This window comes from Nyctibius grandis, chromosome 15 (assembly GCF_013368605.1).
Source record: "Nyctibius grandis isolate bNycGra1 chromosome 15, bNycGra1.pri, whole genome shotgun sequence".
NCBI classification, from domain to species: Eukaryota; Metazoa; Chordata; class Aves; order Nyctibiiformes; family Nyctibiidae; genus Nyctibius; species Nyctibius grandis.
In genome coordinates this window covers 7,124,225-7,150,357 of record NC_090672.1, presented here as the reverse complement: position 1 = coordinate 7,150,357, position 26,133 = coordinate 7,124,225, and the positions used below count along the sequence as shown (strand labels likewise).

At 57.8% G+C, this 26,133-nt stretch overlaps 1 protein-coding gene across 1 annotated transcript in view; it reads right to left on the bottom strand.

Moving 5' to 3' along the window:
• Positions 1 to 26,133, bottom strand: part of CACNA1G (calcium voltage-gated channel subunit alpha1 G) — a 146,132-nt gene that overhangs the window by 99,557 nt on the left and 20,442 nt on the right. The window lies entirely within an intron of this gene.

Here is a 26,133-nt window from a genome sequence, read left to right as displayed (position 1 = left end):
AAAAGAACGATATCAAGTTTTAGGAAAAAACCCTGAACCACACCGTTAATTTCCTCTCCTGGCATTTTACAGAAAAGCACTTTAACATTACAATTTTCTATTAACCATGTCACAGCTTATCCCAGGGGCGTCTCCCTGAAGTCACTGGTTGAACTTTTCATTCCCAGTCCAAATTAAGACTGTCAAAATCATTAACCAACTGCCTAAAAGCCTTTAAGACTGTGAGGGCCAGCAGAGCCCATCCCCTAGCCTGACTTGGTGCAATTTTAAAGAGCTGAGCTGCCAGGACAGACTTTGGATGCTGTTCCTTTCGGGGCAGAATAAAGTGCATTGCTGCAGCAAATCCTCACAGGGATGCTTCAAACCTCGCCCCCAATTTCTGCATCACTTTGGGGGCATTTCCAGCCAGCTCCCGACTGCCTGGGGCAGAGAGGTGTGAAATCCAGTGGCCGGTGCAATGCGGTGCCGGGGTTATCTTCCAGCCTAGCATGGAAAACACCCCATGGACTGCCACAACCCGCAGGCACTCGGGGCCACGCTCCTGCCTGGGCACAGGCAGCAGCTCCCAGGCTGTGGGAAAATAATCGTGGCCCTTGTGAGACGAGAGCTTTCGCTGCAGCGCGGCAGCGAGTGGTGTTGGGGAGCCCGCGCTGTAGCGTTATCTGGCTGGGGGAGCAGGAGGGAGGATGAATCTGCAGGTACGTCCCCGCCGGGCGCAGGGGGCTGGGGCTGGCACCTCCTGCCACCCATCCCGGGCGAACCCCTGGGCAGTCACACGGGGCTGAGTCATGGCTTGGTCGTCGGCAAATCTGGAGCCTTTAATTGGAAGAAATGTTTACAAGATATCGGGATAGACGTTGCGACTGTCGGGTTGGGGCTACGGGCTGGAATATTTAGCCCAAATATAGCGCTGCGGGGGCAGGCGTGGAGGGGGCAGCGGCTGCGGGGGATCCCAGGCGTTCCCCAGCTTGGGGGGCTGGAAAGCATCCCTCTGCAGAGCCAGCCGCATCCACGAGGAACTGCAAAGCCCTTGAGAACATAAAGAATTAAAAAAAACCCTCTAAGATCCCAAATGGGTAACAGAATGAGCATGTGTCTGCAAGTGCTGTGCGAGATATTCAGCAGGGAAGAGAGGAGGCTCGGGAGCAGCCTGCTTGGTTGGGTCCAAACCTGCAGAGACAGACAGATGCTTCCCCAGACAGGCAAAGCTTTGTGCAAATTCTTTCATGGTGGTGGAGAAGACCCTGTACTGGGCCTGGCTCTCCTCCACAGGCTTCATCTCAGCTGGGCATCAAGACTTGGGTGATGCTTTTCCCACAGCAGGCAGCTGCCTGGTGCTGGCTGGGGACTACAAGCTCCTGAGCAAGCAGAGACGGGCACACAACCATGATGTGCACCCGCTTGGAGCCACTTCCCATCTCACCTCCACCCTCTCCAAGACCTAGAGCAGCCCTAACACCCACACAGGGCAGCTGAGCAGATCCAAGCTCATCGCAGCCCCGTGTCCAGCACAAAGGGCTGAGCGGTGGCTGAAATAAGAGGAACAGCATGGGATGGTACTGAGTGCACCCTCTCAGTCCTCCTCTGGCAAAGCCACAGGTACCCCTCGATGCTCGTTAGCGTGCCAGCACCGGCACCAGCAAGTGATTGCAAGCAGAGGGTAGCCAGGAGATGGCAGCCTCCCAAGATGCCACAACATGCTGCACGTGGGGCACGAGGTGCAGCCAGGAGGAAGATGTGGGGACCAGCGCCAGAGTTGCACCCACCAAAGGGTCCCCCGCAGTGCAGGCAGCCCGGCAGCGGCCCTCACCTGCATGCGACACTCCACTGCCCAGAGCCCCAGCACCCTCCATCTTGGCATGGGTGCTGGCACAGGCTTGGCCCCCCCATGCTGCCCTCCGCAGCGAGGCGATGGCCAACACCCCCACATCCCATTCCCTGCAGTGAGGTGATGGCAAACACCCCCACACCCCGTCCCCCCCACAGAGGCAATGGCAAACACCCCCACATCCCATTCCCTGAACAAGTTGATGGTAAACACCCCCACATCCCATTCCCTGCAGCGAGGCGATGGCGAACACTCCCACATCCCATTCCCTGCAAAAGGTGATGACAAACACCCCCACATCCCGTCCCCCCCACAGAGGCAATGGCAAACACCCCCACATCCCGTCCCCCCCACAGAGGCAATGGCAAACACCCCCACATCCCGTCCCCCCCACAGAGGCGATGGCAGACACCCCCACATCGCGTCCCCCCCACAGAGGCGATGGCAGACACCCCCACATCGCGTCCCCCCCAGCTCTGCCTGTGCCCCCAGCCCAGGGCTGGTCCCTGCCCTCCCACCCCAACCCCCCTTGCAGGAATAAACACCCCACAGGCAGGAAAACAGCCTGGGAAAGCGGGGGGACCTGGGGAGTGGGAGGGGATTTTATTTGCTGATGGCAGGTTTTTTTTCCCCAGCTTTACCCACAACCCCACTTATCACCACATCACTCCCTCAAGCAAATACATTTCAGTTCAATATAACACTTCACCCTGATTAAATATTCCTGGGATGGGGACCCTGGTGCTGCCGAGGGTGGTATGTTAATGTGCAGCTGATAGATCAGAAGGTTGGGGGGGGTTATTTTATTTTTTTGCCTTTTTTTTTTTTCCAGCTGAATGAAACTTCAAGCTCTTTCTTCTGCTAATGGGATTTTCAGAGGCACACAAAGTGCTGATGGCTACGGCTTTGTACCGACCCTCCTTTGAGCCGAGAGGCTGACAAAGGGAAACTCTTCAATTAGCAAAAGTAGAAGGTGCTTTATTGAACACAGCCGAGCAGCGAAGGGGCAAAGGGGCTTTGGGGAGCACCAGAGCCCACGCTGGTCCTCGGCCAGCGGCTGGGGCGAGGAGGAGGAGGAAAAGGCTTGGGGCAGCGGTGCTGAGCTGAGCCCACAGACCACTTTACGTGAGATAAATCCTCACTGGGAGTGGAGATAAATACTCAGGTGTCAGAGAGAGTCCTTGGTTTTCAGGGTCACCTGCTCACCCCAGCTTATTCTTAAAAATCCACATTTTTACCATCAACTTGGCCAAGACAGCCAGCCAAAACGCTCACTGATTCTTTTCAATTAAAAAAAAAAAAAAAAAAACTGTTTCTGCCACACAGAAATATCCAGTAACGCTTTTGTTGTAACCTGACTCTTAAAATTCATAAGACAGCACCGAAAAAAAAGGAAAATATCCAGCCGTCACTCACTTGTTACGAGCAGGAGCCTTTGCACGGAGCAAGAGCCCTCAGCCCCCTTCCCACCACGAGCGATCCCCGCGCTACCTGCCCGTGCGCGGCAGAGCCTGACCTTTCGTAATTAAGAGGCAAGAGCCCCAGATTCAATTAGCCAGCACTACCCAGCTTAATATAATCAAAAGAGAACGATATTGCATTACGCTTGCTCTGATTTGGTTGCGGAAGTTTGGATCAAATTCACCAGCGAGTGAATTAAATGGGAAGAAGCTGCTCAAGGGCAGCAGGAACCAAGAGGACAGCGGTCGCGATGCTCGGTCCCACCAGCAGCCCGGGCTCTCTCCGCTGAGCGGAGCACATCCCTCGATCCCAGTGCGACCTTCGGCTTGGAGATGGGGCAAGTGGGCAGCATCGCCCATCCACAGAGAGGGGGGTCCCTTCGCCGGGGGGGAACAGGCATCACCGCCAACAGCCGAGCCCGGTACGGAGGGCAGCGCTTGGTGATGCTTTACAGGGACACGTGCTCTTCCATGGGATTGATATTAATCTTCCCTTGGGGCTCTGCTGCTCCCAGGCAGCTTCTGCCATTCTTCCTCTCCTCCGCCCCTGCATCCCTCTGTCTCCTCTCCAGCCCCATCCCTCACACCCTCCGCCAGCTCTCCCTGGGCAGCACCAGTGCTCCAGCAAAGCAGCAATGTGCTGCCCTCCAGCCATCGCCAGGAGATTGGGGTGGGGCCATCACAGCGGGACGGGGAGAGGGGCTCTGTGGGCAAGGTGGGGACCAGTGCCCAGGCAGCCCTGCAGCACCGGGGGCTGCCAGCTTGTATCCTGCAATAAAACCCAACCACAGAAATGCATCGAACTGCCGGGATCTGGCCAGGTGATACCTCAGCTCTGCTCTGCTGCCTGTTTTCTGGGGCAAAGAGAGGTCTTTTGCACGCATGGACCATGGCCACAGCCACGATCGGGTCCCCCATCACCACCCACAGCCTCTTCTCTTGTGCCAGGCAAAGCCTTCTCTCTCCGGGACGGCGGCTGGTGTTTGACAAACGTGCCGAAAGCGCTGGCGAGGCCTGGAAATTTTTGTGCAAATGCAATGTGAAAACTGGGTTGAAATGACAGCCTTCCCCTGCAGTGTCACTGAGTCCCACCAGCTTAGGAGTGACACCGGGATAAGCTGCAGACGTTAATGAGAGCGGAGTTTTAGGCTCCATTCATATCATCAATTCCAGAAATAGCCCCTTTGACAGGAGCATAATGGGACTTCCAGGGTCTGGCCTTTGGGGGGGCGGGAGGAGGCAGGGACTAAAATCCTAAAACATTAATTCAGGCCGTTTGCAAGGGAAGTTAAAAGTCCTCAGAATTAATCTCCCTCACGGATGAAAATAATAACCCCTTCCCAGCTTCGCCTCCGGCTGCACCAGGCCACCAGGAAAAGGCTCTTCATGTCATGCCCGGTTGAAAGGTTATAGGATTCCCATCCCAACCCTGGATGTTTAATTGGATTTTTTTCTTTTTCCTCCCATATTCCTCCAAAAGCAAAACCAGCACCCCGCTTTTAGCACTTCACCCAACGCACCCAGAGGTGCTCTCAGAGCATCTTTACCCGGTGAACCCGCTTGCCTGGCTCATGCTGAGCAAGGGCAGGGACCTGCCCCGCTGTGACCCTGACACAGTCTCTACCCCACGGGTTTCCCCTCCCCAGGTGCTTTTCCAGGCGCGGGACCTCCCCTCCCTCGGGGGAACTCAACACCGAGATGAAGTGGGGAAGATGCGGCAGGTTTCCAGCCCTTCCCGCAGCGTTGCGGCACCGCGCTGACAGCAAAACTGGTTCTTCCCAGCGTGGGTGGACGACCCTCTGCGGGCAGGGCAGCCCCGGGCACGCTCGTCGCACACGTGTGATGGGGCACACGCATCTCCTGCCCCACGGTCCACAGGGATTCACGCCAGGCGAACCCGTTCCTGGACAGCAAAGCCCAAGGCACGCGGTGGGGCTGCACCAAAGGGGTTTAAAAATTCAAACGTTACTCAGAGCATTTACATGACATGCTCGGCGCCTGCCCTGTCCCGGGTCACTGCATCTGGCAGCCCGAGGACACGCTGCTGGGAGCTGGCACGACCCCGATATCCCCGGCTACAGGCTCTGAGCTGGGCAAAAAGCCAGGCGAGGAGCATCCCTGCCTTGTCACTGCTCTGCAGCTCTTCAAAACCGCTTTCCCCACAGCATAGACAGACCCAGGAGGTTATTTTAATTCATGCAGCTTCACAATTAAACCTGGGAAACCAAAACAGGGCGATTATTCATGCCAGTGTTTTTGGAAATTTCATCTCTCATTTCTTTTCCCTTGCAGATCTCCAAGGGGACACACTGGCAGCCACTTCCCTCTGCCATGAAGCGGCCGCGCTCGGCTCCCGTCTCGCCAGTGGCGCGGGGCCACGGCCACACAACGGTCCCCAAAGGCCCTATAATGCACAACGGCAGCTGTAAAGCCCAAAAGTAGAGGGAAAAGGGGATTTTGCGGAGTAATGACCTTAATAATCTTTTCATTTTTCTCCCAAAGATTTCAAAACCGCCCTGTCGCCTGCAGGCAGGAGATGCTCTCCTCTGCCTCGGAAACGCAGCCGCCTCTCAAGGGGGATGTAGGATTTGCTCGGCAGCGCGGAGGAACCCTGCTCAGCCGCCCAGGTGATGAAGCGAAGAATGATGCTGTATTTAGAGGGGATGAAGCGTGATAAAAAATAGATGTTTTGTCACAAAAAAAAAAATCCTGACGAGGTTCTTATTTGCTTTACTCTTTCGGAATTGTTTCCCCACAACCTTTTAGATTTGTACTTTAAGGGTTTTTTCCCAGCAACCAAAAGGGTTTAAAATCTTATTGCTAAAGAGAGAGAGAAAAAAAAAAAGAAGATTAAAAAAATCCTGCAAGCTGAGTGTCTTGCATAATCTCCAAACTTCAGGAGCTGGAGCTTTTAAGAAAAGCCCTACATATCGCTTGCAATTAACTCTTGAACTGGGAGCTGGGAGGGCTCAGCCGCTGGCAGGATGGGGGCTTTAAAAAACTAAACTAAAATAAAAATCCAAGCCAGAGCACTTCAGGCTTCTCATCCCAGTCCTTCCTTCCTCCTCACACCTCTCTCGACATCACAGAGCAGAGACCACAAAACCAGCCCCAAACTGGCCTCGTGCAAAGGGCAGGGGCTGGGGCAGCATGCGGCCCCCAGCCCCTGGGCGAGCAGGACGGGTCGGGGTGGAAACCTCGTGGGGCTGGAGCTCACCCGCTATTTCACCAGCTGATGCCAACCGCTGGGACCCCGACCCTCGCTGCCCCGCACCACCCAAAGGGAAGAGCCGAGAAGCAGCCACGAAGCCTCACTGCCCAGACCTAGCCCAGCAGAAACCCCAGCTCCCCCCGACCTCCCTTCTCCCTCTGCTCCTGTCACCGGTTTAGCACCTTCTGCTGACATTTGGGTGGCTCGAGGACGGGCTCTCCTCCCCCTCGCCCCACCAAAGCGGGGCTGCGGAGGTGGGAGTGTGCCCCGGCGCACACATGCCTGTCCCCATCCTCCTCCCAGCCACCGCCTCCCATGACGGAGCCCCAGGGATGTGCTCCTTCCCTCCCTCCCTCCCTCCCAGCCGCTCACGCGTGGCATTAACGAAGATGTCGTTGTGAGCACTAAAATCCTTCCTAATGGACTCCTCCTCCGCAGGAGGGACCCGGGGTTACCGATTAAAACACACTAAATATGCCAAAGCCATTGCTGGTGCTCAATAATATATTTAAGACCTTTTTTCCCACCACGCCTTATGAAGTGCACAGTGGATGGACACTTAACCCCCAAACAGATATATTTTTAAACTCGCTCACTGTAAACTGTCCCTTAACAGCTCCTGCCCTTAAAGCTCGCTGGGGCTGGCTGCTCCCCGCGCCGTACCCACAGGACCCAGCCGTGCCACCGCCTCGACACGCACAGCCCAGCCGTGGTCTGGGCGGGAGGAAAACCCACAGAAACCCAGGTCAATGCTGCAACACGGGCAGATGTGTCTTCCCCTCATGCTCACGCAGACAAGCACCTCGTGTAGAGTTGTCAGAGGCTCCTCTGTCTCACTGAGACTCGGGATATTTGGGATACTATGAAGTTTCCACCATCCCTGATTCTTGCTGCATTACTCAAGACAAAGCCTGTTATGCAAGGCTTCCTAAACAAGTTACGGTGAAACCTTTGTAACATCCTACACCGACACGTAGTTGGGATATGTCACATATTTGTCTTATTTTGTTCCTTCTTTGTCCTTTTTTTAGTCTCTTTCTACTTTTCCCCCCTTGGAAGTACGCTGGTTCCCATGGTAACAGTGATGTTATGGGTATGGACAGAGCTTCAGTGACGTCCACGAGTTTAGTATAAAAGCAGATTTATGTAACAGTTGGTGAAAGGAAGGAACTGAAGGGATGGCTCTGTGTGGCCACGCGTGTGGCATCGGGGCTGCCGTGCCAGGGACGCTGCATTGGTCAGGCGGGGGGAAAGAATGAGAGGGCAGGGCAGAGAGGAGGAGATCCCAGACACACAGGAAGGTGGATTAGAATAAAACTTGCCCTAAACATACATATATATATATATATATAAACATTTTTAATCTATCTATATTTATTTACATTTTTATATTTATATATGTATATTCATGTATTTCCTTGCAGAGCATCTCTCGCCCTTCACTGCTGGAGCAGAGGGCAGATGGGGGACCAGGGTACCGACCCCGGACACAGGGGTACCGACCTCCTCCCTGCGCTCGCCCCGGAGCTGCAGGAGGGCAGCCGGGTCCTCGCTGCTGCCCCAGCCCCAGAAGCTGACCAGGACAGAGGCCACAGAGCAGTGAGCCTGCTCGGGCACCAGCAGACAGTGCCTGCCTCCTCGGCCAGGGAAGGAGATCCCCTCCGAGCCAGACCTCCCCAAACGGGGAAGGGGAGCATCTCCGGGAGGCTCCTGCAGGCTTCAAAGCCTGAGCAAAACAGGCACGTTTCCTCTTTTTCACAAGCCTGTGATTTAAATCCCTTCCTAGGGCAGCGCACAGATGGAGGGGATGTCTCTCCTCCTCCTCCTCCATCGGTCCCCAAGAAAGCCTGAACGTCTTCCAAAACGAGACACTGCCATGCCCAGAGACACGCCACCTCGAATCCCGCCTCTCCCTGCAGAGGCTTTGCTGGCAGGCACCGCGCGGAGCCAAAACCCCCCAAAAATCAATGTACTAATACAGGCAGAGAAGCGACAGGCTGATTACAGCCCCGCTCCATCCCAGGGACGTGCTGGTGAGAACAAGCCTGTGCTAATTATCCTGGCAGCTCCTCCGCTTCCCTTATGATCCCCGACGCGCTCCGGGAAGCCTCGACAGGCTCTCTGCTCCTGCCACCACTGGGTTAATCCCCCTTGGCCAGGAAAACCCTGTGCCCATCCCTGCGGAGCCAAAATATTCCCTTTGGAGCCAAAATATTCCCTATGGAGGCAAAATATTCCCTGTGAGCATCAGCACCCCACCCAACGCAGGTGATGCGGGTTCCCTGCCTCCCTCCGCACCCCTCTCCCTTGGGGACCGCTCTGTCCCCCCCAGCCACATCCCGCTGGTGGATGGACTGCAGCCCCCCAGCATGAGCTCGAATCCAACCACAGTCTATTAAAAATACACCAGGCGAGTACATGAAAGCTTCATCCAGGGCAGGGGATGCAGGCAGCTGCAGCCAGGAGCACAGGAGACGGGACAGCTCTGCAGGGGCAATGGCAGCCGCTGATTAATTCAGCGCTTCCCCAATCGCCCCAACAAGCGGGCGGCAGGACGGCACTGGGACGCGGTAACCGAGCGAGGACGACAAAACCCAGGAGAGGCGGCAATGACAGCCCGTCCTCTCCTTGGCCGCAGCGATCCCGGCTGCAGCTGGAGCTCGGGCAGAGCAGAGGGAATTCCCTCAGCTGAGCGAGGGCCAGGGGAAGCCTCGGAGGGAAGAGCTGTTAGCGAGGAGCTGGGATGCGAGCGAGCTAAACAAACCAGCTCCATCTCCAGCCGAGATGCACGGCCGGTTTCTACACCGATGCCTCTCCCACAGCCCATTCCCGTCCACCCGCAGACACCCGGGCGATGGATGCTCAGGGGTGGGATTTGAGAGATGGGGAAATCGGGGCATGGGGCAGGAGGGACACACCAGAGCGAACCCTCCCGCAGCGGCGGAGCATCCTGCCCTATGCACAGCCCAGCCCTCGCCCGGCAGGCTCTGCGGCTGCGGACCCACAAAGTCATCACCAAGACCTCCAGAAAGGTGAGCGGCCACGGGGGCATTCCGAAGTGCCCTGCCATCTGCCCTGGTCCACCGAGCAGGGAAACCCGTCCACCGCGCCGAGGCAAACTAAATCTGAGGCCTTCAGAGAAGCTCAGACACTGGGTTTTGCCCATTTGTGCTCTACAGAGGGGCAGGTTGGGGCTCAGTGGAGGAAAAGGGGAGACACAGCATGATTCCTGGCTGCACCAGCTCCAGGGTGAGCCGAAAGCACCCAGCTCCCACCCACACCTGCCACAGCTGGGCCCTTCTCTTTCCCAGCCCAGTACTTTAATGGCAGAAGGGTACGAGCTCAAAGCCCCTGAGGAAACCTGGCCAAGCCTTGCAAAAAGCTCAGAGGACAAATCCAAGGACAAACCCAGCACCATTTTAACCCTACGGACTGAGACAGGGCAGAAGGGCTGGAGGAACCAGTATCGCTGCTTCTGAAGGATGCAAACGGCTTAACACCAGTTAAAGCAGAATTGGGGGGCCGCAAACCACGTATCCCCACACCTTCTCCCTTCCCCTTCCCTGGTGCCAGTGCCCTGCCCTGACCTGGGGACACCAGCCAGGGGGGGTTCCAGGAGCTTCTTGGGGCAGTGCCTTTGCTGTGATAGAAAGGATAACCAAAGCTATAACCTCCTTTGGGACAAACCCTTCTCCAGGCACCAGTGGGAGCCGTGCCTGACCCCCAGAGAACCGAGCCCTTTCCACCTACTGGTCTGCATCACCCAACACCAGGTATAACCTTCCACGCAAAGCTTTGCTGAAGAAATACAGCTTTGGGGCGATAAACTACCCGCAGATTTTGTTTATGTTTTCTGACCTGGCTTCATGCTGGGGAAAAAAAAAAATATATTAAACAATTATGTTTACAAAGTCTCAATATGATGACAATTTTCCAACTGGCCTGCTTCAACGTTTCACTTGGAAACTGAGCCAACGTTTCCTTTCTAAAAAAAACCATCAACGTAAAGTACAATATTTTGTTGCAGGTTAAGCACTTAATTAGACAGGAACCATCTTACACGCTTCAGATTTTAAAGTCTACAATAAAAAAAAAGAAAAATAGTGTTTTTTCAGTGTAAGCAGCGCAGAGCGTTCACAGCAGGGATGAGCGTTAAGGAGGACATTTTGCAGGTGGGGAAATGGAGGTCAAGGCCACCCTGGCCCCAAACCCCCTGCCTTTTCCCCCTTATAGAAGGGGTTGCTCCTGCCTGTGGCCACGCAGGGAGGGAGCAGCTGGCTCAAGACTGCAGCGGGAGATGCTCGAGGACGGCATCTCCGGGAGATGCTCGAGCCACGAGCTGTGCCCGTGTGCCCAACTCCGTTCTTGAGGTGTCTACAAGTGACGTTCGTCTGCGTGAACTGAAACATCTTGACACCACGTCAAAATGCCGCAGTGACTAAATGTGACTAAAAGCCATCACGGGCACAGGGTTTATGGGGACGGACGGGGTACAGCGAGCTGGTCTCCCTGGGGCAGAGCCGTTGTGGGAAGAGGGAGCCAGAGCAGGCTGGGGGGCTTGGGCAAGGCTTGCTTGGTCTAACTGCTCCCTGCATGCAAATCCACAGCCAGGAACTCATTAATTAGCATCTCGCTGGCAGAGTAGGAGGAGGGAGATGGCAGAGGGAGGAAGAGGCAGGAAGATAGGGTAGAGAGAGTGCTCAGCATGCCCTGCTGCAGAGCAGGGCTCTGCCACAGCACTGCCACAAATGCTGTAGGAGATGCCACCTCAAAACGCCTCCCAGCTTCATGCCTCCAAATAGCTGCAGCCCAGCCCAAAACGGGGCGAGAGCAGCTCAAAAGCAGGTCCCACCCCACACGCTCAAGCCCAAGCCCTGGGCTGAGCTGGGACACGATGCCCTACACACGCCACATCCCACTGCCTGCTGCTACTGCCCAAAAAACCAAAAGTAGACACGGAGAGAAGATGCACAAGCCCGAGGAGCAGGCAGGGGCTCCACAGCAGGGTTTACATGATGGCAGTTAGATGAAATATCTCAAGTCCTAGGAAAAGCCACCAAAACAAGGCTTTTTTGTAAAGTTGAAGGAGCATCATATGGAATCTGCTTGCAGAGATGGCACAGCCCCCCTGGTTTCCCCTCCCCAGGTGAGTACAAGAGGAGGTGATGGCAAGGACAGCGATGCCAGGGGACCTGCATGCCGCACTGCCAGAGAAGGGCCTGGAGCAGCTGAGTTTGTGCCCACATCCCGCACCCCCGTAACGCCCTCCTGCCCCCCCAGGCACCCTGGGTGCTGCTGGAGGTAGCCCAGGTTTATGCTCTGCATGATCCTGGCATTCCCAGGGCACACAGGCCAGTCCAGCCTCCTCTCCAGGCGAGGAAAGCCGAGGAGGAGGGGGCGGCATGGCTGGCAGCGAGGGCAGCTGCCCACCCTCCCACCAGGCAGGGCACGGGCTCCTGAGCTGCCCGGGGGTCTGGGGCATCGTGCCAGCTTGGTGCTTTCAGCTTCAGTCACAGCGTGTTGGCGTCTCCTTGGAGAGAGGGGAGCAAGAGCAGACGGGGTGTGCACGGGGCTGGCTGCCTGGCAGTGGCAGGGAAGGGGTCAGGAGGGGACACGGCACCGCTGCACAGAGCGGACACCGGCCGGGGATGCTCGCCCTGCTCCCAGTGTGTGCAGATCCTTCCGGGGATCCCAAAGTGCAGCTAACCCAGTGAGGGAGCTTTTTCTCCCAAGGATCAGTAGAGAAGCTCTCCAGGGTGCAGGGCACAGTGGTACGTGAGCGCGCAGGGCAGCACCCATAGGGCTGAGGGGTGCAGGGCCACCCAAGGGTGGGTGCTGAGGACCCGCGGTACCATGGGCAGGGATCCGGCCAGCTCCCTCCCCGCAGCGTGACTCAAGGGGGAGTCTGTTAAACACAAACCACCCCATTTAATTAGCGTCAGGCTTCAACAGCAGCTGACAAAAGCCAGGAGGCTCAGAGAGCGGATGGCATGTCAGCCACGATAGCTCGGAGAGACCTGGCGCAGCAGCGAGGGCCTGACTCTGACAGCGTGACTTCCCCGTCCCTTCCAAACCTCATCTTCACTGAGACGGCTGGGAACGAGGTTGGTTTGAGCCCATTTGGGTGGAAATTGTCACTTTGGGGGTCCGTGTCCCACAGTGAGCCCTGACGAGGGACTGTGTGCTTTCGGAGCAGATAACCTGACCCTCACTCATCAGTGACCACCAGGCTAGGATGGAGGTGGGAAACGCTCCGGTACACAGCCCCCAGTAAGCAGCTCCTCATCCTTTCCTCTTGAAAACCTTTATTAAACTAAATCCAGCCCCGGCAGCAAGGTGAGCCCTGCTCCCGCAGCTGGATCTGGCCCCACACACTGCTGTGTCCTGGCACAGCCCCAGGCTGCTCTGGAAAAGCCCCAGCCAGGACATTTGGCCACTTTGGGAGCCTTAAACCAAATGATTTCTAACATTTCTGATCTCTCCAAAAGCTTCATGAAAAATGCACTGAAAACCCCAGGTTCCCAATCTCCCGCACATCACCTGAGCCTCATTCGCTTTGGCTTGGGAAAAGCAACAAAGACAACCTCTGGCAACCAAAATACCCTCGGAGTCATTCGGTCCCAGCCCATTCGATCACCTCCTCACTGGAAACCCACAGGGATATGGGGAAAAGCCCCACACCCTCGCAGAAAAGCCGCCGGCAGCGCGAGCGATGGCAGGCTGGGGAGAAGCCCAGCCGGAGCCCTGCGGCAGCACTAACCCCAGCACCACTTGCTGCAGAGCTGCGCCAACCCACAACCAGTTTAAAAGTCAGAGGCTCCTGATATTCAGCCATCCCCCATCCCAGCATATAATTATGGGTTCACGGTGCAAAATTCACCCGCAAGGCTTACCAGGCAGGAGAGAGAACATGGTACAAAGCCAGCCCTTTGGTTTGGCACACCAGAAACACGATGGTCATCGCTCAGATCCAGCTCTGGACTCAAATAGCAGATTTTTTTTAATTTTTTTTTCCCTTTTTGCCCCCCTCTCTGGATGTGACTCATCCTTAGGCGGCATCTCCTGCCAGCGCGCTGCTCCCGATGAGCTGCTATTGATTTACTCCATGTGCGGACAAGCTTATTGGGGAATAAGGGCACCTTGTTCCTGTTCCAGGATCCACGTGTCTCCGCACATGGAGTTAATTAAGAGCGAGCTCCATGTGGAGGCAAGCCCTCATCAAGCCCCAGCACCTAACGAAGGCACACAGCCCACCGCAGCCCGGTCCCGGCGCCTTCCACGTCCCCCACCCCAGGGCCCGGGTGATGCTCGGCGGGTGTGAATGGAGTGGTGGGGTTGGGGTGCCGGCCCCGAGGAAGCGCCCCATGCTGTTACCCCTGCCCATACACAAAACGGGCCCCCCAAAGCCTTTCACAGGGCAGCTCCTCCCAGCCAGCATCGCGCTGCAGCAGGCGGCTGTAATGGGAGCAAAGCGCGCTTTAAAAATTAATGTGGAACAAAAGAATTTCCACAAAATAAAAATTGCAGTTTCTTTTCCATTAATAACATATTACAAGCCTCGCTAAAGTGGCTGCAGGCTCCAGCTCTTGCCCTTTGCTGTCCTGTCTCCCTCTCCATCACAGCCTCGCCGGCCCCTCCGCTCCCCCTGCACTTTTCACTGTTGTTTTCTGTGGTGAAAGCTCCCTGAAACGGCCCACAAAGCCCAAACTTCCCCATCTCAGCCCATCACTGGTAACTCTCTCTGATCCCGTGTGATTTCATCATCTGCCCTTTAATGCAAAATGGATGTTCTAATTCTAACTAATAAAGTGAAAAACAAGAAGCCGAAAATAAAGCCATCAGGCACGGGACCAATCTGTGTTTGTCTTCTTCCTAATTCCATTATTGCTCTGAAACGAGCTCTAGATATTACTGCTCCCTCATTAACAGCTGCTCCCGTTTCCCTCTGAACCCCGGAGACCAGGCCCTAACGAACCCTGCAGCCAGAAGAAGGGGTTTTTAACCACAACAGCAGCAACACGCACAGAAACTCGGATTAGAGCATCTCACAGTGCTGATATTTCTCAAGGAAGACATTTGGGCCGAGGATGAGGAGGTGCAGAAGCGCGTGCATGCGTGGAGCTGAGCGGGACACGGATGCTTTCAGACACTCACAATCCATTTACACCTCATAAAATTCTCATTGCTTCTGCCTGGAACAAGTGCAGTGACCGTACAACCCTTATTAAGAAGGCCGGGACACGCTGCAGCAGCCGGCTGGAGTCACTGCCACGGCACGGGCAGCGTGGGGCCTGCACGCTACGGGAGCGCTCGGTGCTCGCGAGGGAAGCGCTTGCTTACAACCAGGGGTGGAAAATGCCTCATTTTGTGGTGTAGGAGGTTTTAGGGTGATTTTGGTCTCCTCTGCACCACTGCAAGGTCTGACCAAACCGAGTCCCTCGAGGCTCTGTCCTTCCCGGTGTCCCCGTACAGGGCAGCACTCTCAGACGTCCCCGCTCCTCTTACCAAGTGCTGAGCGAAAGCAAAGCAGCCCCGGGGCCTCTCGGTGGATGTTTCCAAGTGGGACGGCCCAGAGAAACCTCCCCAGCACCGAGCCCCTTCCCTCAGCTCAGTGCTACGGGCAGAGCCACCGTCCAGGCGCTGCCCGGAGCATCGCTGCGGGCAGGGGCTGCAAGGTTTCAGGGGACAGGGAACACCCCAGCACCTCCTTTCCCCACGTGCACGCCGTGCTGAGGGGCCAGGGGCTCCCATGGCCCCCCCAGCCCTGCGCCTGCTCCCACACTCCTGCCTTTGGCTGCGAACAGTCGCTCCAACCGCGCTCAAATGCTCCGGGGACGGCGCGCGCTGCCAGCAGATACATTAGCGAGAGCAAAGCCACTGAGGGGAAGGAGATCGGCTTTGTGCATCTTGCCAGGCTGCTTTTCTCCTGCCTTCCCTCTCGGCAGCTGTAAATAAGGAGGACTGATCCGGATTAGAGGTTACTGTCCTGATCAAGGGTACTTCTGCACGTCCTAATTAATTTTCCCCTGAGGTGGCCTTTCCCCCACCACGTGCTGCACGCGTGATCCCCGAGTGCCAGTGGGCCACAAGGTGCCTTTCGGGCATCCTGGGGAGGTGACATCTCTAAATGTCAAAGAGCAAAAGCAGGTGGGTTTCCCATGAGAGCAGCCACCTCCGAGGGGAACCGCTCCCTGCCGAGCGCAGGAGGGCCAGGCAGCCCAGCCGCTCGCCTCCGCCGGGACTGCTCCTGCCTCCCGGCAATGCCATGGACTGACGGAAACCAGGAGGGAACAAAAAACCAGGCACAGGGCCACCAGGCAGCAAGGGGAAAGCAAAATGTAAAAGCCTGGGGTGCCTTTCCCCCTCCGGCACTGCCAGGTGCTCAGCACCCTGCTCCCACCGTGGACAAATACTGACCCATCACGCTGCCTGTACCACGGTTCCCCGTGACCCCGCCAACGCTGGCACCGCATGATGCCAGTGGGAACAGGAGGAGCTGGATTCATGCTTCACCTCTGTCCCATCACCCCGCAAGCTCCATCCCAAAGTGATGTGGATTTGGGATGGAGGAATCTTGTGGGCATCTTCCAGTCCTGGACATGCTCAGCCCAACCAGCCCTCTTCAGAGGGAGGTGATTTTGTAGGAGGACAAGCCAGGCACAAACCCAAAATAACGCAAGCTCTGGCACGCGAAGAAGATGATGCAGGTGCTGTGGCTGGGACCAGCCCTCAGTCCCTGGAAACGTTCACTGCAATTCTCGCTCACCCAATTTCACAGACAGACCCTGAGCACAGAGGAGGGGTTGGTGTCGTATCCACATAATTAAAATTATAATTTGTTCTTGCCCGGAGCAGAGGAGCACAAGCAACCTCTGGTCCGTACGTGGAGGCAAAACATGAAGACATATATTTTGCCCCCTCTGTGCATCGCCACCCTGCCCACGGCTGCCGGCACATCCCCGGGGCCGGGCTGGCACAGCATCGCCATGTAGGTCCCCGCTGCCCCTGCGAGGACTCAGGGGAGCAGCTGCCCAGCCTGTCCAGGCATTTCGGAAACAGGTCCCACTTCCCACCGCAACCCACCAGCTCGTGCCTGTCCCCAGCTTGTTCAGCTTTAGGATGCCTGCTAAGCCCACCTAATTCAAAGCTCAACTTCTGCGAGCGCTTCACCGCTTATTCCTGGTGAGACTGACACGAGGGACCTGGCTCAGCTGAGAAGGCAAGACAGCGTTTTCCTTTCAAGGGATTTTTGCTTTACATTTGGGCAGCAGGAGCCGACTGGGGCACCAGCAGGACGGGGAGCAGCAAGCAGCAGCGTCAGCCTCGCCACTTACTACGAAGGACGATGGTCCACGCGCTGCCGAAAGCATCCCGACCCGAGCTGTACACAGCTCGGCTGCTCGCGTTAACGCGGGTGCTTTGTCCACCTCGCTTTCCTCTTCCCCTTCACCACTGTTTATGGCTAAATAAAAGTCAGAGGTTGGGGTGCAATAACGGGGCTGAAAAGCCTGGATCTGCTTTTGCTTTCCACACCTGGAGGGATCCAGCCCCCGGCCCCCAGCACTACCAAGGGCACCGAACACACCTGCCTACAACAAGGCTGCCCCAAACAGAAACTCTTCATGTTTCTCTTAAGTTCAAAGAAATTCAGATAAATTCCCTCTCGTTAGCCTCACCATCTGCTCCTAGATCTTAGCAAGGCTCACGGTGGCGGTGCCAAATTCAGGGAAAGAGGGTCCCTCTCCAGACCCAGGCCACCTCTGCAGACCTCCAGAGCCAGTCCTATTCCAGGTTTTACCCAGCAGTCTATTAAAATCAAGCCCTTTATTTAGGTGCTTAGATCTGGACTTCAAATGGCTAAAATTAGCCAGGAAAGTTGCACTTTTCTGGCTTTCTCCTCCCATGCCTCAGTTTCTAAAACCAGGGAAGAGAAGAACAATTATTTCTTTCCAACCCTTTCCAGAGCACTTGGAGATCTGCGGGTGACAGCGCGATTCGGTACAGACGTATTCATTATTCTTCCCCTCCATGGAGCAGCGTTAAATCTTTCTCCATATAAAGTCATTTTCTAAATTAGGTAAAGACGGTGAGTTTTGCACTGAGCACATGTGGATATTTTTATAAAATGTTTAAAACTTCTTGTCTGACTTTGCCTTCCCTTGAAGGACACCGTACCGAATTAAACCCTTCTGTGACCCCGTTTCATTTCACCCTCGAGGACTTCTCAAGTAAGACTTTGCCAAAAAGTAACATTAGCGAGTTCGCTTCATCACGGATAATAAACGGCAAAGTTTGGGTTCACGCGCTGCTTGGGCTTAGGGGGAAGAGAGGGGCTGGGGATGCTCTGGGACAGCCCCCAAAGGGTTTAACACATCGGTTTTGCTACCCAGAACCAGACAGGCGAGTCCACACGAGTCCCGCAGGAGCTGCTGTCACAGACAGAGCCTCCAGCTCGCCTCTGGTTTCCATCCCTGCCTCGTTTCACACAGCTGGAAACGCTGCCAAAGCGGCCACGCGGCCACCGGCTCCGCTCCCCGAAACACGTAACACATTGGCGGGTCCCAGGCTGCTCCCCGCCGAGGACCGGGTGCCCCCACATCTGCCCTGGGTCAGGGCTGGGGACAGGCCCCCTCCCGCAGAGGATGCGACTGCAAGGTTAACCCTTGAGGAGCACTCAAAGAGGGGATTTTTCCCTGGAGAAGGGGATTATATCGTCAGTAGCTGCACAGAGATGGGATAGATCAGCCCTTTGCCACCAGCCCTCCCCAGGGAAATGCAGCCCCTGTGGGGAGCCAAGGCTGGGGTGCCTGGCCCTGAGGAGTGGGTGCAGGGGGGAACCCAGCCCCCAGCATGCACCCAGCACGGCTCTGCATCAGGGAAACAATGGAGCTGGGGGTGAGGAGAGGGCCCAAAAACCAGGAGGACAGAAATGAGAAGGGGGACGCAGCAGCAGACCCACTGGATGCCAGCTGGGAGCAGGGAAGCGTTGCTGCCAGGTGCCCGCCCTCCCCCTCCGGCTTCACTGTGGGGTGCAGAGCTGAGACCCGAAGCACGGACAGATCCCGAGCCCCGACAGCAAACACAGGAAAGGTCACCCCTGCTCAGGCCCAGCAAGCTCAAGCAAAACCGCCGCTGCGTCAACAGGGAAGAGCTTTGAGCCGAACCAAAACAAGACATCGATGCCAAGAAACGTGCTTGCGCGGGAGTTCGTGAGGGTTTGGTGCCTCAGCTGTCGCGGGCTGGAAGAGGAGGTCACGGGGGATGCTGTGTCACCAAACAGCTTCGGACTTTCGGATGGCAAACCAGCCCCTTTGGCTCTCCCTGAAAAGCTGCCGTGCCAGGAACACGCTCAGCAGAGCCTGGGCACGGGGCAGCATCCTCCTCCCACCCTACCCCCCACCTGTCCCCAGGAGCAAGGGGAGCCAGCCATGCCACGGGAGCCCCCGGAGGCTTCGAAGGGGGGAAGTGGCCCCAGATGTGCCCACCGGCAGCGGAGATGCCGGCATGCGGGGTGGGAACCCCTCTGACCCCTACCAGGGGAACAAACGGCTGCAGCGACAATAAAAGCAACCGGGTGGGATGCACGGGAGCCGTGACCGCACGCTCCTCCCTCCCCACAGCCATCGGGACCTCTGAGCAGAGCCCCGCTCTGCCGCCCACCCCTCGCCCCCGCAGCGCCCGCTTGGCACCGCTGTGCTTTCGGGGCTTCCCGCAGTGCCCCCGCTCCGTCTGGGAACGGCCACAAAATGGGACCCAACACACAAAGGCAGTCACAACACTGGACCTGATGCACGAGGAGGAAGGGACCTGCAGACCCCCAAGGGACACAGCACAGGGACAGCGGGGATGGAGGATGTCCTAGTGTCAGGCCAGCACTAGCCCTGACATCCAAATGCCAAAGCAGAAGTTTCTTATCCTCCGAAACAACTTCCTGAGCTTAAATTTCTGTTATTTTTAACCTCGCTGATGCATTATAAATATCCATTGGGGCCGGCGCTCGCCTCCCAAGCCAGCCACTGCGGGTCCGTGCTCCAGCTGGGGCAAACTTTATGGCTTTACTTTTCCGAGAGCCGATCTGAAACCTTGGAGGGGAGCCAGAGAAAGGCCTGACCCGCGGGGAGAGGCCGAGGGAACCGGAGCTGCCCCGCAGGGCTGGGAGGCACTGGGACAGTCCCCGGCCGGAGGGGAACGGGTCCCTGGGAATTAGCCGCGCGTGGGTGGATGTTTCCCGGGAAAGCTGGGCTTCTCCCCCGGAGAGCATCCCGAAAACGTCCCGGTGCGCTCACGTGCACATCTTAGTCCTCCTCACCCACATTTCCCACCACGTCAGGTCCCAGCCAGCCGCCCGGCTCCCCAGGGACGGAGCCGACAGGCAGCAGCGCGGGTGCTGACGGGGCTGCAGGGCTCCGGATGCTCGCAGGGCTCCATGTCACTGTCACGGCCCCGAGCAGAGCTCCTCGGGGTCTGTGTGGCACGGGGCAAAACCCAGGGGCTGGGCACCAAATCGGTGAGAAGGGATGATGGGGAAAGCGTGAGAGATGCTCACGCCTGGGGACAGCCACCCACACCACGGGTCACGCTAAGGGAACAGCATCTTCCCCAGCACCTACAGCACACGTGAGGCAGCCAGCGCGCAGGGAGGGACAGGCAAGTCTCTGCTCCCTCCAGCACCCACAGCTGGGGCCAAGCGGAGCCCCCGGGCAGGCGCAGGCTGCTGCGGGGTGCCAGCTTCCACTGCCATTTTCCTATCCCCTATCCATGCGCCAAAGGTCACTCCAGCATCCTGGGCCATTGTTCTCACAGCCTGCAAGAAAGAGATTAAAACCTGCCCGCTCGGCAGACGTGAATGGCAGAGGAATAAAAAAAAAAAACAAAAAACAAAAAACAAAAAAACAAGAAGAGCTTTTATTCCAGCTACTCCAAGGCGTGATGCCAGCCTGGCTCCGTGGGGCTCCCAGCATGGTCCCCACCGCGCTGCGGCCGCATCCCTCCCAGTCCAAAGGGTCCCCGCACGGGCAGGCTGGGGGAGAGGCAGACTTTTCATTAGCAGCTTGGAAACTTTTCCTAGTGGAAGGTTCCCCAAAGCGCCGGGAATTTCGGCCCTGAGCTGTTTGCTTTCCATATTTCTGCAGATTTCACTTGTGGTTCACAGGAATTCAGGCACAATTAGAGCTGCTGCCACTCACCCGCCGGAGCCCAGCGCGGCAGCACCGGGACCCACTGACCGGCCGGCCGGGGAAACCACCTGCCCTAAAACCCGGGCAGAGGCAACAGGCTCTGCCCCACACCCCTTCCTCACACAGAGGTGACGGCCAAGGCCAAGAGCTTCCCAGGGAAACCTTGGGGGACACAGGCTCCCACCACCAAGCCAGGAGAGACACATCTCCCAGGACCATTCTGGCAGAGAAAATAACATCCTCTCCCTCCAAACCCTTCCTCACGGTGGGAAGATTTGGCCCAGAAAATGTGCTGTTGAACAACCACATCCCATTCCATCCTCCACTGGCACGCACCCCCACAGCCCTCAGACCCATCAGCTCTGACCCCGCCTGATTAATTAGCTCTAAAGGATAATGGGAACAGAATGGAAAAAAGGTCAAATCTTGATGATTGGCCAGTCCTGGGAGGATGCTGCATGCGAGGGGAGAATCCCTCACCTTTGCTCCCACCTTGCATGGGGTTTTGCCCTCCTCCAGCAGCCTTCCCTTCCACACTCCCCATCCCAGGATGCCTTCGGAGGGGACAGCACAGCTTGTATTTCCCACAGGATGGAGGAGGCTGCTCTTCTCTACGGAAACCTGCACTTTCAGCGTGTATTTTTAAGGATGGACCGCAGCCCAAGGCTTGGGACGCAGCATCCTCTTAGGTTATTGTTTCTGCTGCATCCCCAGCCAGTCTGCAGCCCCCATCACCTCCAGACCTGCAGTGGGGACTCTGCCCTGCAACACAGCCCGAAATACCTTAGGGGATGGGTCCAGACCCCCTGCGCTGCCAAGAGTTTGTACCCAAGCAGGACTGAGTGGAACAGGGCCCCAGCTGGCCTCGGTCCTGCTCCAGGAAGGCTCATGAGCAAGTCAGTCCCCCAGACACTGGAAAGGACAGACCCAAACCCACACCCTGGAAAAGGCATCGAGCGCGGGGCAGTTTGCATCCCAACACGGCAGAGCTGGACTGCGCGGTGGGTTTGCAGAGCGCTCGCTCCGAGAAGAGCGGCTCTGGCCACGCCAGCATCGCCTGCCCCATCCCATGGGGCTGGGAACGGGAGAGCAGCAGCCATTGCCAACCACAGCCAGGGAGAGCCGAGCAGCCCAGCGCGCATCACCAGGCTCGCTCCATCCCCCCCACTTCCCACAGGATGCTCTGTGCTGCGGGAACGGCGGCGGTGAGAAAAATCAGGGACCGGCCACAGAAAAAATCTGAATTTAAAAAAAAAAAAAAAGGAAAACACAACAAAACTACAGCTGCTCCTGGCAAAGCCCTGGTTCTCAGAGCCACATCTCACCCCGTCAGGGGTCAGCAACCCCTAGGGCGAGCTACGTGTCCGAATCAAAGGCAGGCGCCGTCAGAGCGATCCAGATCACAAGCAAAGGGCTGTTTGCAAATAAACCGAGCGAGCCCGAGCTCACCAGCGGAAACGGCGGGGCAGGAATGTTCTCTGGGTTGGGAAGGTTGGGATCTGCTGGTGGGCAGTCTGAGGAAGGAATGCGGTGACGTTCATCCAGCTAATAAATTAGCGAGATGAATTATTCAGGATGAATTATTCGCCTGGCTCTCCATCCCTGCGAGGAGCTGAGAGCTCAGCCCAGCGCGGGACGCGGGCGGGAGCCAGAAACCCTGGGGTGAGGCATTTGCTGCCGACGCTTCCAGGAAGGGCTCAGTGCAGCGGTGATGGGCTTGGGCACATTTCACCCTGGCGATGGAGCGAGAGGAGAAACAATGGAGGCTGGGGATGTCGTGCCGGGGGCCACACACATGTTCCCATGACGGGTGACAGCCCTGACAGTCCCTGCCCAGGGCACGGCTCCTTTGGGTCACTGGGGGTGCAGGGTCAGAGCGGGGACTGGCCAGGGTGGGCAGAGCACCCTGCATTCGCTCTGCCACCTCGGTGTCCCCCTCCGAGGCCATACCTGCTGTCCCACTGTCCCCCCAAAGTGGGGCCATCCCCACCGGTGACACACAGGCACTTCCACAGGCACTGCGTGCCCTCCAAGGCACCCTGCAGACCCGAAACCCCACCTTTGCTTGGCCATTTAGGGGGAGGCGGGGTCCTACATACCCCATCACCCTACAGACTGCCACCCCCCCACCTCCCCCTGGGACCCCCGGGATTTCTGCCAGCAGTGCCCTCACAGGGCTGCCACCGCCTCCCCAACATCACACCTCAGCATAACGACTTCCTAATCAGCAGCACCACAACGTGCAAGATGATGGGCTGGTGCGATGCAACCAGGACACGACGATGCACAGCTCAATCGCAGTTAAACACAAACGGGTGTTGCTGCACCCTGCCCAGGGCACCCACTCGCCCCTCAGCTCATTGTTTTTTTGGGGTCCCTCAAACCAGAGCTGCCCCATGGGGGAGCGAACGACAAAGCCTGAGACTCTGCGGCCACATGAGCGGGATCGCTGCGCTCCACACGCCATGAAACCCCCCTCGTAACGCTGCGGTCCCGCACCTGAAGCTGCGATGTAAACCCCGAGCACGCCCCGAGTGATGCGGGGAGCGTGCGGGGAGCACAACCACTGCCAACGCGCCTTCCCGCGCCCCCGCTCCCAGCCCCATCACGTTTCTTTCCCTTTTTAACTCACTGTCGCTCCCAGGGAGCGGTTTCCTGGGCAGTGACGTGACCCCGCTCCCCCGAGAGGCACGGCCGTCGCTGGGATTCATTCTCAGGGTTATAAAACCCTGGGCCACGCTGGGAACCCAGTGGCGGGGGGCGAAGGGCAGCAGCTGCCCCCGTCGGGGTCCAGCATCCCATAAGCCTTTCACCCCAGAGGCGATGGGGAGGAAGAAGAGGGAGACAGTGATGTCCCGTTCCCCCACCACAGCAGCAAAGGGAAAGGTGCCCATCGCAGGGGCTGCTCCAGGTCCATGGGTGCTGGTAGGAGGAGGAGGAGGGTCCCAAAGCCATGGGACAAGCTGCAAAGCCCACACAACGCCCCTGCCCCGCCGTTACCAAAACCCAGAGCGGTGCCCTCGGCAGGTCGCCCCTGCAGACCACAAACCCACCCGCTGGTTATTATCAGAAGCCAGCGAGACATTAAATCCAAACCCAAAGCGATGGCTCCATGGTCAGGGCCACACTGGGGTGGCCGGCCAAGGGGCTGCCCCGGGACCGAGCCAGGACCAGCCCTGCTCTGCACCTTCAAACACCTCAACACCGCAAAGAGAGGCAGCGGCCCCAGCCCAAGCCCCCAGCAAACCCCGAGCAGGGCCCAGGGGAAGGCGGCCGCAGAGGAGCCCATCCCGCTGCTGCAGGGTCCGGCTGGAGAGATGCTGGGTGGCCGAGAGCGGGGGGCAGGCGGGCGTGCTGCCGTGGGGGGCCGCAAACAACACCCCGGTTTACGAGGCCCCAGGGACTGGGGAGGCTGTTAGGTTACCAAATCCCCATCCACCCAGGGAAACAGCAGGTGCTGAGGAAGAGAGATACAGTATTTATACGTGTATATACATAGTTTAATGAGTAAAATACAAAAATTGTCTGTATGAGCAAGAGGAAGGTCATGAGTGGTGGGAGAGAAGCCAGAGAGCTGCCAGTTCCTAATATTCATTTCACATCATCAGTCAGGGATAACACTCCCCCCTGCAATACCCACACTACTGATGGGGAAACTGAGGCAGGACAGACCTTTGGGGTTTCCTGAGCCCCCTGCAGCCCCAAACCCCCAGGAGCTGCCAGGGCAAAGATGAATCCCATGAGATACCTGCCCCAAATATCACTCGCTGGCAGGGAGGCTTTCTGGTGGGACTGCCTGAGGGATGCGAGACAGAGGGCCAAGCCAGCACTGCCAGCCCCCCCAACCTGCTTTCATGGGGCTCCCCCAGCTGAGCCGCGTGGACCTTGCAGGGGGGCAGCAGCAGGATGGGGGACATGAAACCACCCAATGCCCGCCCCGTGGTAGTGGGATCACAGAGCTGGCTCTGCCCCAAAGGGACCACCCCAGGAATGGTCCCCCCCTCCCTGCCACCACCCCCAGGCAGAAGTGAGCACCCCATGGGGCTCAGCACCACCCCTCCGTGCCCCCCAGGACCCATGGGGAGGTAAAGCGGGTCCGTCAGCCTTCCAGTTGGACTTTCCATTGCACATCTTCTGCTCCCCGGGTGAGCAAGAGGCTCGCGGGGCACGTCCTCCCTGAGGCCGGCATCCCAGAGCGGCTCCCAGCGCCGGCTGCTCCCCCAGGGAGGAAGAGAAGAGTTGGGGCTGGGGAAGAAGAAGGGCGTGTGTGGAGGGAACAGCATGAGAAAGCCAACCCACTGCCAGCCGTGCCAAGTTGTGCAACGCTCGAAATGTCACCACGGGTTCCTCTTTTGTTCCCCCGGCCCCAAGCAGGGAAGCAGGGCTGGACCTCCCCTGCCCTCTCCTCATTTCATTTCTAGCAGAGCCAAAGCCTCTCGGGTGCCCCAGCAGCATCCCCAGCTCAGCCCACCGGTGCCAATGGTGCATGTTAGCAGAGAGCGCTCGGGCCAAAGGGACCGTGCCCAGCCCTCGGGGTCACACAGCGAGGAGCCATCCCCTCTGGCAGCCGCTGCGATCCCTCCCTGCCCTGCCTTCCCGGCTCCCTCCCTCTCTCCAAGATAAATATTTTGGCTTTTTCCTCCTCCCAGGCAGCAGCGCTCAGCCACTCCGTGTATTTCAGCAGGCATCACCAGGGCGGCAGCAGCCCCATCCCACACCCACCCACGGCAGCGGCGATGCTCGCAATGCCTCCAGGCATCCCCCAACCGCACCAGCATGTGCACAGGGCCCTGTCCCCCTCCTCAGCCCCACCACTGACCCAGCATTAAATACGACACCCCAAACTGGGGCCGGCTAGGCGGTGCACAGCAGGCCCAGCCCCGGTATCCGCACGGCAGCCCTCCTCAGAAGGCAAACCCAGGCGGAACCGCGCCAGCTTGATTAGAGAGGAGGGAGGTAAGCGGCTGTAAACCAGAGAGGAGCCTCGTTAAAGCGGTTACGCAACAATTTCTTAATCAACCGAGGCTGCTCTGCAGAGCGCGGCCAACGCCGCCGGTCGGGGTTTGGCCGGTGCCTGGGCTCAGGGTGTGGGGGTGGGCACAGGGTGGGTGCAGGCAGTAGTCGCACAGGGATGTGATGCAAAGCGACAAGTGTTTACCCTCCGCTCTCCACAAACACGCGTGTGTTGGGTCTCCGCAGCCCTCCCCAGCCCATCGCCGGTGGCTCCTCCACCCGCGGAGGATGCTGAGCCCAAAACCTCTGCGGCAGTGAGGGAAGCGGGGTGCATGGCCCCCTGCTCGGCCACGGCACCGCAGGAGCGTTTCCCCCCAGTAAGGAATCAACCTCGGTAATTTTAGAACATGCCAGTTTGCCAAAGCTCCCGCCGCGCCTCCAGCGCCAGCCCGCGAGCTCCGCGCTCTCCCCAGCCTGGATTTGGGCAGGCGTGGGCCAGCCAGG